Source organism: Etheostoma cragini, chromosome 13 (assembly GCF_013103735.1).
Source record: "Etheostoma cragini isolate CJK2018 chromosome 13, CSU_Ecrag_1.0, whole genome shotgun sequence".
NCBI classification, from domain to species: Eukaryota; Metazoa; Chordata; class Actinopteri; order Perciformes; family Percidae; genus Etheostoma; species Etheostoma cragini.
The window spans coordinates 9,841,472-9,853,056 of record NC_048419.1 but is presented as its reverse complement, the minus strand read 5'-3'; positions in this window follow the sequence as shown (position 1 = coordinate 9,853,056).

Genomic DNA, 11,585 nt, shown 5'->3' with positions numbered 1-11,585 from the left:
TTGCACTCTCAATGTCACTCTGACTTGTGCTTGGAGGAGCCAAGCATCCTTCTGGAGGAGACTGTTAATTGAGGTAGAAACAAGGTTGAAGGAGGATTACTTGTTCCCTGCCTGCTGCTAAAAAAGTCAGTCAAATAAAAACATAATTGAGCTCACATAATTACTTTTTCAGTGACTGGCTGAATATCATTATGTTCAGTCATTGCTCATTGAATGATACTTAATCAGGATGATATTTTAGTTTGAGGAGAGGATTTTGGGTAAAGTATGTCCCCCATAAATAGGACAACAACTTAGATTTTGGACTGCTCTGGACTTTTGGACTTTTGTTGGACTTTTTCACAACCCGTCCTTCCAATGCAAAGCTATATTTGGTCATTTGGTCCACTTCAATAAAACACAAATAAACTTGAAGTACATTTGCGTATTGAAAAAACAATTTATCACTGTCTTGACTTCTGCAGTTTGAGTGCCACGGTTGATTTTAAGGTCATGAGACAATCTGAGCAAAGTTTGGCAAAAGGGGAAGGTGTTTGTCTATCTGTCAAATGGAGAAAACTTGGAATACATTTCCCTGTTAGTGAGATTTATTTACTAAGACTGCCACTGTCAAAACAAACTTTCAAGGCTTGATCAGAGATCTATACTCCTATTTTGTAACATACTGTGCATTTACGAAGCCAGAATGACAACTCTTTACCTTGAAATGCTCAAATAGTTAACAGTTAAATGTATTTTTCTCTTACAGAAGGTGAATGAAATCCCAAATACGTTTCTTTAAAAAATATGCACATTGTAGATAGACATTTGCCATCATTCTTCGATTGGCTCAGTTGCTTTACTCCACCAAAGTGACCCAGAGTTTGGCAAACTATGACAGAATGTATTATTAGCCACGCTAGCGATATTGTTTTCCAATGTAACCAAATACCAGCAAAACTAATACCATTCCAATTAGCCTCAGTTGTCTGCAATAACTGTAAATATGATATATAACCCTAACTCACAGTCTATAGTTGTACTTCGTGTTTAGTACTAAGTATGTCAGTATGGTAACATAAACCTAACTAAGATGGTTAACATGGGAAACATTCACCTGCTTTACATCAGCATGTACATCATTTTAAGCATGTTAGCATGCTGACATCAGCATTCAGCTCATAATATTGCTGTGCCTTAGAAAGCTGCTAATATGGCTAGTCTTGTTTTAACTGGTATTCTGGATTCCATTCATTTTGTTGTATGAAGTAGCATGTATGAAACACCTTATGGAAATTAATGGCAACTGAACTCCATCAGAATCTGCTGGTGTCCAAAGGCCTCGCGATACGGTATCATCCCAATACTTGTGTCACGATACAACATAATTGCGATATTAAAACAATAAAACATATGGCAATTCATTGTATTTTTTCCAACTTCCAATTTTTCCAAATTTCTAAATACATCCCCAAAAGGAAACTTTGTCAACATCTGTTTTATCTAAAAAAATAAATTTCTCTTTTTGTTCATCTCACTTCAATTTTGTTGCTCCAAAATGAGATTGTCAAGCAGACAAACTGACCAACACATATAGAATAAAAGAGCCATACTTGGCGTCTGTGTATCAAAACAAAATTACCATGGAAAATCTTGCGATACTATGCTGTATATAATATATTATAAAATCTGCCCGACAACAACCGTGATTATTGAACGCAGTGCATTTAGCCAATAAATGGCAAGATGGCTGTCCTCAGGTGAAGGGAGACAGGCCTGCTTAGAAATGGGGAGTTTTCCATACGATCCCTGTAAAATCAAAACAGACTTCTATTACCACAATTTCTCTAAAGATGTACGCTTTCTTGTACCTTTTGGTCGTAAAGATTTTCCAAAAGAAATTTGTTATTTTTAACAAGCCAGACCAACTCTAGAACTAGAGATTTGATTTGACTTTGTGCATCAAGTCAACACCAATAATGTTGTTTTTCCAATATACAGTACATTTTGTGTTTTTAAATGACCCCAGTAAGTTGAAATAGGAGATTTTAAAATAGTGATTTATGATTAAAAAAACAATTCCAATTGCATCATAATGTGTATTCACTTCCTTGGACAAATGTGCAATATGTGAACGTTTCCAACAACCAGGAGTGTGATTTGATAAAAGTGACCTGTATACTAGGCCTGCTGAAATAACTGACCTGCAGTTCATTGATATTTGATACGTTAACTATGAGTTTTAAACACTCCGTGTTGAATTACCAGACAGTAGACATCCTCATACTTCATTTCCAGGTAAAATTAATGTCATTTTGGACTCTGGTACAACATAGACCTTTTTGACATGTTTAGGGGTTAAGACTTCATCAGCCCATATCCCTCACTACATTTCTTTCACCAAGTCTGAACAAATCAAATCAAATGAGCAATTACAAAGTAATAAAAAAAACTTCACAGAATCACAGAATCCCAAAAAGTTTGCTTTAATTGGAAAATAAATTAGAGATCTGATTTTGAAATGAAAAATCAAAATGTCAGTGACAAGACTGCGAACAAGAACTGTTTCGATGCAAGGCTTACCGTGCTTACACCAATTTTAAAGTTACTGTATAAATATAAACAGTCTACACTCAGAGGTTGTACCTAAAATTAGCTTCCATATAATCAACCCCATTGTCTGAGAGGTCAAAAAAACACACTTTTGTATTTTGGAGAAGGAAGACATCAAAATTGTAAACTCAGATTTAGTTGTAATTAAACTTTTGATTCTTTTATTTATTGTTAAAAAAAACATTTTCATTATTTATATATTATAAATATTATAACACATTAGTTGTTTGTAATAATCAACTTAAGCATGCATTGCACATGTTAAATTACTGTAAGCAAAGATAACTAAGTATGTTAAGGTTCTGTTTGGGAGGGGCCGGATCATTTGAACTGTTCTGTGATGCAAAGGCTCACGGGAAACAAAATACATGTTCTGAACGGTGTCTGTCCTAGTTAAAGTGTGTTTAATTATTGTTATATTAATGTTGGGTGTGTATTTATGCATGGGTTTTAGTTTTGTATGGTTGATTTAGTGTTCATGTTTATCTACATTTATTTTTGCACCATGATGGAGACCCAGGTGGGGACTGATGCCTTCTGGACAGTGAGAACAGAAACAGAGATAGAGGTTAAAGGCATATTTTGTCTCTCAGGGAAATGCTTATTGTATCATTGTATTAAAAAAATGTGTTAGAAAATTGACTATTTGAAATTGATTTTTATCCCTTCAATGTTTCTGGAACAAATGTGTTCAATACCTTGTAATTAAAGTTAGATGATCCCTAAGAAAAAGACATACTCATGTCAGAACATTAATATGTTAGTAGTGCGTAATGAGGCGTGGCCAATGTGTTTGCTTATTAATGGATGGGAGGGTTAGGGTCTTAGAACTGTTATACAGTCTATGGTTGTGTATCTTTAACGTGTGTTTCCTCCATTAGCCACTAGAGGGGTCCAAGGAAAGCCACATTGTACTAAAGTCCTGTAGAAATGTCACTGTGGTCTCAGTAACAACGTTTGTATAATAGCTAATGTAGTCATGTTATGCATTAATTCAGCCAATAAAGTTGTTTAGGTAAACTTGGAGTCTGTCAAATTTAAAGAACACGTGGTATTGTACTCTTTATATAGCAATACGCAACCTACTCCTCTCTATTTCTCTGTCCCCCCACTGTCTTTTCATAAAATGTGCAAAGAAAGCTTAGTGCCACACAATGAGCACAGACAGAGTCGAGACAAAGCACGTTGCTCACTATCAGCCGCACTGAGAGTCAATTATGACTGAATCTGATGTTAGTAGATAGGAAGTTTGTGTTGTCTGTGGTTATTTTATTGTTAGTGCAGAGCACCTGGATTAAGGAAAACACATTTCTAAAAAGAAGAAAAACTAAAATACCAAAACAAAAATGTATATGACATATAAAAAAAAAAAAATGGAACAGGAACGAGAAGGGAGAACTTTTTGTGTGGTTGGACTGCCACACAGGTGCTCCCATGCCATGCTAAAGTTAAGGACATAAAGTACAACCGGTGACTGCAGAGTTACCTGTAATATAATGTAAATGTCACTGTTAATATACTTATAGTACTGTATAAAATGCTTTTCAATAATTCTAGCAAAACTGTATAGGTCAACAGAAAAAGTAAAGTTTGTGTATTTCATAACATAGCATAACAACTAAATACTTAACAGTTTCTCAGCTGTGTACTATTCAAGAACATCCAATGTCTGACTGACCTGATTCGGGTTTTGCTTTACACAAATTCATAAACATTACATTGTGTATCAAATTCCCAGCTTAACCCTTATTACGCCAATTCAGTATTTAAGTGTGATTGATGTAATACCTGAGTGTATTTTCCAACTAGGCTTTAAATCTAGATGAAATTATAAATGAGAGTGGAGAGTAATGAAGGCTGTTTATGGAGACATTTAAATATATCTTTGCCAGTTTCCTGAATTACATGTCCAAAGAGAAATTATGGCACTATGCATTACAAATCATTTGCCATGCACTTGTTTGTGGTTTTGGCAATATCAATTTACCTTCACTAGCTTGACTGGTATGATCTTGTAAATCCAAAATAGAAGTTTTTTTTTTTTTGTATAAGACTCTCTTTTGTATAAGAATTGTTGTTGGGAGTCTTATACAAAAAAAAACTTCTATTTGTTTTTTACAATTTAGTAACAGAAATATTTAAATAAGTAGTGAGACTTCCAAACTGTCTGTTACTGTTATAACTAAGTAACTGCTCTGTTCGGAGCTATTTGCAATATTTTAATATGAGTGTTTCAGTTTCTTTTATACAAACAAAACTGTGAATAAAAAAAAAATCAAAGACGAATGAATGTGTGTGTTCCTCTTTATGATGCATTGCAAAACTGATCTTGTCACCTTAAAGGAAGCCAGTATTGACTGCAAAAGCAGCACAAATTTAAAGTAAAAAATAGCGCAAGGAAAGCCATTTTGAAAAATGTGGCAGCATTTGCTTAAAATGAAAACTGTCTAGAGCTCAACAAAATGGATTGATGACCTCCTAACAGGATTATTGGGACATCAAACCACAAAACTACATTCTCAGAAGGTACTAGAGAGTTGCAGAAATGCATCTGCGGCAACAAAATACGCCTTCTAAAAGCGTCAGTCAGGCGGTCCCTCTCTGGTATTCTCTCCTTCTCATCCATTTAGTTTTACAACTGAGGGATTTGGAGCTGAGTTTGGCGTGGGTCTGTGTGTTGTTGTAGACATACAATTACAACATTATGAGTTTCAAAACAGACCTACTTTTTGTTAGGTCATTCCCTTTTTAACGGATTGAATTTTGCACTATGAAGGCCATGAACGACTGCCAGACAGAAATGTCCCAGATAAGAACGCCCACTGCAACATTTAACACCTGCATTTTGTACTCTCTAGTAGCCTTGCTTAAGCTGAAGTCAGATGAAATGGGAGACCATCAAACTCAATATGCTTTCTGAGAAACTTTATAGGCTGTACACAGTGCAATTAACTTGCCTCCTAATGTTAAAAGAATTGCAGTGCAGTGACATTAAAATGTTCCATTTGTGTTTGCTCTGGCTTAAACCTCTCAGGCTCCACATTGTAAAAACCAACATGCAAATTACAATTTCCCTGCATAAGTATTTGGCAAGAATTCACAATAACAACTTAGTGTCACTTTTGCTTTTTCTGATAGTATATGAATCCTAATATTACCCTCACTCTCTAGCTAAGAGTGGGTGGAGATAAAGGCGGGAATGTGTGGGAGAGCAGAGAGGAAAAAGCAAGGTTTTTAAGAGGCAAAATGCCAAGGCTGAGACATTAGATCGTCTTCTCCTAAAAAAAACAACAGGGAAATCTGTAAAAGTGAAAATTCAAGGTTACAAACCGCATGGGTGTTCCGTGTTAGTCCCCAAGCCCTCACTGGGGAAACCTCGGATTTAGCAGAGTTTCAATTTAAGTTTACAATGCACGTGTGTATCAGTTTCTGTCTTTGCTCGTAACATTTGAATCATGATTTTCTTCAATGTAACTGACGGTAATGTGCGCCTATATAGAAAGACACACCTTGTATCATTACAGCAAAATGCAGTTTGTCAAGCCAATCCTTTCCTTCCCCCAGTTTAACTGGCTTCTAAAAGACCTCAGTGCGTGTTCTCTGGGCTTAATGGGCTGATCTGGGCATCCTACCAGTTTATCTCACAGGCCGCTGCACTGCAGAGATGGTTGTCCCGGACAACATCAAGGTAAATGCGGATCAAAAGGAGGGATCCTTGGCCTACATGTACTGCTTCGTAACAAGCCAAGGCTTGGTCACATCGGGGAGGGTTTTTGAGGCTATAAAACCCAAACACTTTGGGTCACTGAAAATGCAACCTATAAAACTAATTTTATGTTTCTTCTTCATTTATAAATCAAATTTCATAATCACGTCAACTAACTGGCTCTTGCAAGAATATCTGTTTTCAGTTGGTTAAGACAAAAGAGTTGATGTTTTCATGTTGGTTCTTTATTTATTAACGTACGCGGCTCAAAGTTCAGTGTACTCAAGAACAGGGCTTTTGGCTGGATAGTTGAGAACAGAGCGTAACTAGATGGAAACATAAGACGGCAAAGAGGGTTGACATGCAACAACATACATCCAGTGGTTGCTGGACATTGGATTTTACTCTCTCAGATGTTTTTCACTTGAATAGTTTAATGATAATGGATTGCAAAAATACAATAAAAAGCAGCATGATTATTAAAGTTAAAATCCAACAGCTGCTGTGTCTATGTGATTATGATTTTTTAGATTGGAGTTGTGTCACAGAAGATCTTGTTTAATTGGGCAGCTCATGTTTTGCAAATACATGTAGTAAGATGCCTGTGCAGCAGGGCCATATTTTACCATATCGTCCTGCATAATATTTAACACTTTTTATAACATATGGATTTTTTTGAGAAGGTGGAAACATCCCATGGGATCTAACTGGAATTTATGGGAATTAACTGGAAATAACATGAATATACATGGGTTATGATTTAGTAATGCTTTAGCTGTTTTTACATTTGTAGATGGACACATGATAACTAGACATAATTTAAACCCTTCTATAATATAAATAAAAAAATCAATGTTTCAATTAATTAACCCTGTAAAGAATAAGCCATTTGTTCATTCTTTGTAATTTAAAAAAGGCATTTAGTTTGTTATTTACTGTATATACAATGTGAAATGTGTTTGTGGTGAGTTAGCTAGCAAGTTAATTAACGGGGAAAGGTACTTTTCTAATTTGAGCCGATAATGTAGGTGATGATTTGATTTTGCTCTGCGGCCGGGCTGGAAACCTGCACGTTTAATTCTCCTGCTTCAGTTCACAATTTTGCGGGTACCAATCATGAACTGGCTTATCTACCTGGCGTGCAATTGGCGGGTTTAACCCGGGCCATAGACAGTTAAAGAAATGGACCAACAGATCCCGTTGCTCTGTACAGAGACCAGTGAAGGATATTAGAAACACCTTTCCGTTGAGTGCTAAGCGTTACTACGCAGCCTCCAACGGACCTTGACGACGTAGGTGTGACGTGAGCAACCTGTTTGAAAGTTGTAAGTCTTCTGGTAGCTGTGCCAAGAAAAATCTCAATCATTCCCAATCAGCAGAGACAGAGAGCATATGTATGTATAAGCACAAGCTAATTATTGCTAACTAACATGCTAGTTAACATCAGTAATTATCCAAAACAGCTAATGTAAATTCAAACTGTCTGCGAGCTTCTCCTGACATTACGGTGATTTGTTGACCATGCGATAACAAGTCGCGTGGTTATGACAAAATTGTTAGCCTATTTTTACAAAAGGCTCTGCTACAGAGCCATAACGTAAGATACAAGGTAATGGAGTCTTTTATACATTGTCATTTTTCTTTAGAAATAAACAACGGACAAATATAATCTTTAAATGCTTCAGATGTAAAATGATTTGCTGTCAAAGTGATGTAAACATGAATGGCAGTTAATGGAATGCTAACGGCGGGTGAGTGCTTTGTAGCTTGGCTTGGTCTGGTGATAGCCACACTAGGCCATGTGCAAACTTTGGATTTAAAGTGTGTAACTATTTAAGTGTACATCCCCAAGATCACTAAAAGTAATGCAGAGTTTTTTTTTTCCACTAACAGAACTTCTTCAACTGAAGAACTCCCAGAAAAAAATGCTGGAGATTCTATTTCTATCTATCCTAAAACATTGGAGCGCACGGTGTGCACAGCCATGTTGCAGTAATGACTAGTGCTGACTAGTTTGAGTTTGGTATGTGGCAGTCTAGGAGAAGTTGTAGTGGGCTATGTGTGAAATAGTACAATACAAACATGAAGTATAACAGGATATGCTGACAAATATTAATGAATTAAAAACAAATCCTGATGAATAAATAGATGTAGGATATGCACACACACGCACACACACACACACACATACACACACATATATGCATATGATAAGACATAACAAGACTTTGCTTTGAGTTATAATGTGAGTCTGACATGTTTTTTTCCACAAAGCGTTCAATGAACATGTCGAAAAAAACTACTCCCTCTCCCTCATTGAAAAGTCTGAATCTTTTCAAAAAGTGTTTATTTCAAAAGTTATACTGGACCCAAGCTGTTTAGTCCATTCTTGGTGTATGCTTAGTGGAGGCTTTAAGTTTCCACATCACATAAAGTTGAATATTAGGATGTTGAGATGTTGTTCACAGATCACAAACTCCCTAAATAGTAGGACATGTCTTAAAATTAGATATATGGCGTGGAAAAGGAAAGTGAAAGTGTGTAACTATTTAAGATACATCCCCCGCTATCTAGCAAAAACTAGCAGAATGTTTTCAAAGTTTATGAACCGTGCATTTTGCTATGATGAAAGAGTGTGCTACTGAATGCAGAGCATGGTTACAATTCAAGTAATAGGTAGTTGTTTTAGACATTTTAATGCAGACATTTTTCATTATTATCTTTATCTATTGGAATTGTGCAATTTTTCCAAAATTCACAATTCATGAGCTTCCCTTAGAAAATATTACTTCTATGTTATGCGTTTCAAAGAGTTGACTGTCTGAAGCACTTTGCTTCAGCAGTTCGTTGTAGTAAATGTAGTAGCCTATTGCTTGAAATCAGCTGTGTGACGATACAAGACAAAAACACAAACAGCAACATCTTAACTGCAGTTTTAGGGCTGCTTGGACAGCCATGACCAACAAAATGTAAACTGTTTGCCAAATATGCACATTCTCAAAATCTTGTAAATTCTTCCATGGCAAGAACAACTTCTGTTGCATGATAGTTACCCCAAATGGACTCTTGGTATTATAAGCTTGGCAATGATATACCAATATGTCTATATACTTATATATCTATATACTAATATATCTATATACTATGTCTAGTATGGATGTGTTATTATTTAATCTGCTATAGATAGATGGTTTAGAATGAAGAAGAAAGAAAAGGAAAAAATAAACAAAATCAGTGTAATTGTATGTGTGTATGTATGCATCTGTCTCTATGATGTGTAAATAACTGAAGCGTAAGATTTACTAAAGAATAAAAGTAGAAAAAGGGGGTCGGACCTGATAAGTTGCTCATCGACTTCTTCCTACTCCTTTGTGAAAATGGGAAAAAATGTTTTAGTTTGAATGACTTTCAATTTTGGAAGACTGTGCTGAGAAGTACATGGCCTTATTTATCTGTCATTTTAATTATATATGTATGCATGAATGCATGCATATACATTCTTTATTTTACCAATGTTGTTTTTTTACATATTCAAATAAACTATTACCTAACTAACTAACTAAAGCTATTTGAAGGGTTCCACCAGTGAAGAGAAGTCTTGACATTTTATGTGAGAGCTGCTGGACAAATGCCAGCATATTTTAAGAGACACTGCAATAGCAGCCCTGAACAATCCACCTCACTGACATTGTTATGAGCTGGGATGATGAATGCATTGATTGAGATTTTATGTACTGACTACATTTGTACGGGGCTATGTGTGTATCGATATGTTCCTATTTGCGCTGACTGTGGAAACAAATATACATCTGGGGCAATACATCTAAATCTAATACAGCTCATTAAATACAACCACAGTATCAGGGTGAGAGGAGGCTGCCTCCAACGCCAAGTCATCTTCTCCCAGCTGGCAATGGGTAAAATGGTTGGATTAGGGAGATATAAAAAAACTCTGTGAAGCCCATCGTTAAAGAAAAGTCAGTCTTCAACCTCATGAGAAAAACAACCTTCAGATCCACTGTCATGATCACTGTCCAACCAAATTCACAGCATCAAGGACACAGCACAAACAAGGAAAAACCCCAGACTTCCAAATGTGTCACTGCTGTGGCAATGTAGGACAGATGTTCATAAGTTGTTGTGCTACTGAATGATTTGGTACCGTCTGCCGGGCAGTAGCAGGCAGAACAGTTAATGGCTGGGATGATTTGGGTCTCTGATAATCCTCTTGGCCTTCTTCTTACATTGCTGGGTGTAGAGCTCACCCAGATCAATCACAGAGGTGTTAAACCTCAGGTCTCTAAGCTTGGTGACAAACTTAAAGGGCACAATGGTGTTGAATGCTGCACTATAGCCGATGAACAGCATTCTCACACATGTGTTTTCCTCTGGTCCAGGTGGGAGAGGGCAGTGTTGAGGGCGAGGGGGCTGGTGTTGTCAGTAGATCTAATTGGCCTGTATGCAAAAAAGCCGGAGAGTTAAGCCCGCCCACCAACTCTATAGGCAATGTGATTGGCCTGGAATTTGTTTTTTATAGCTTGTTTCCAACGGAAAGTTGCTAGACGCGCCCCGGCTGCAAATTACATTTGCTGCTGCTAGGGTGCGTCTAGATTTCTAGACTCTTAAATAATTTGTCAGAAAACATTTATTCGTATTTCTTGGGCTTTATGTCCCCTGTACAGAAATGTGAAATGACAAGTGCACAACAAAGGTAAATATTTGTAATAATTTGTTTTAATATTTCTTTCTCTAGAAAGAACATTTAAGGCACTGTGCTGGGTTTCAACTTCACCTCTGGCTTCTAAAGGATCCAATGTGAGCATCAGTTGAACATCATGAATCATGTGATGTGTGTCATTTGAAACAAGAATTTGACATAAGGCATCAAGCGGCATGCTTTGTAAAAGTGAAAAGCAAGTCATGTTTTCCTGCTTGGTCTCATGATGGCACTCGTGTCTCACTGTTACTATGAATAATGATGAAAAGGTTTGTTTATATTGGCTTATTGTCACATCATGACGATGCAGCACCTGGGTGTCAGGTTCATATTGGAAGGTTTTGATAACAGCAGCTCTGGAAAAAAAAGATGAAGGGTACCTGATGATGAGCAATTTGTTCTTATGCCATGTATGACTAACTTAAAAGCATGAGAATGATGAAACTAAGTCATATGACATGAGTACTGACTGTGACAAATGTCAAAATACTGTCCAGGGAGTGGTGCCAAGAGATGTTAGGACTTATGAGGGAAACTTATTTTGTTACCTCAACCGCCTCAACAAGTAGT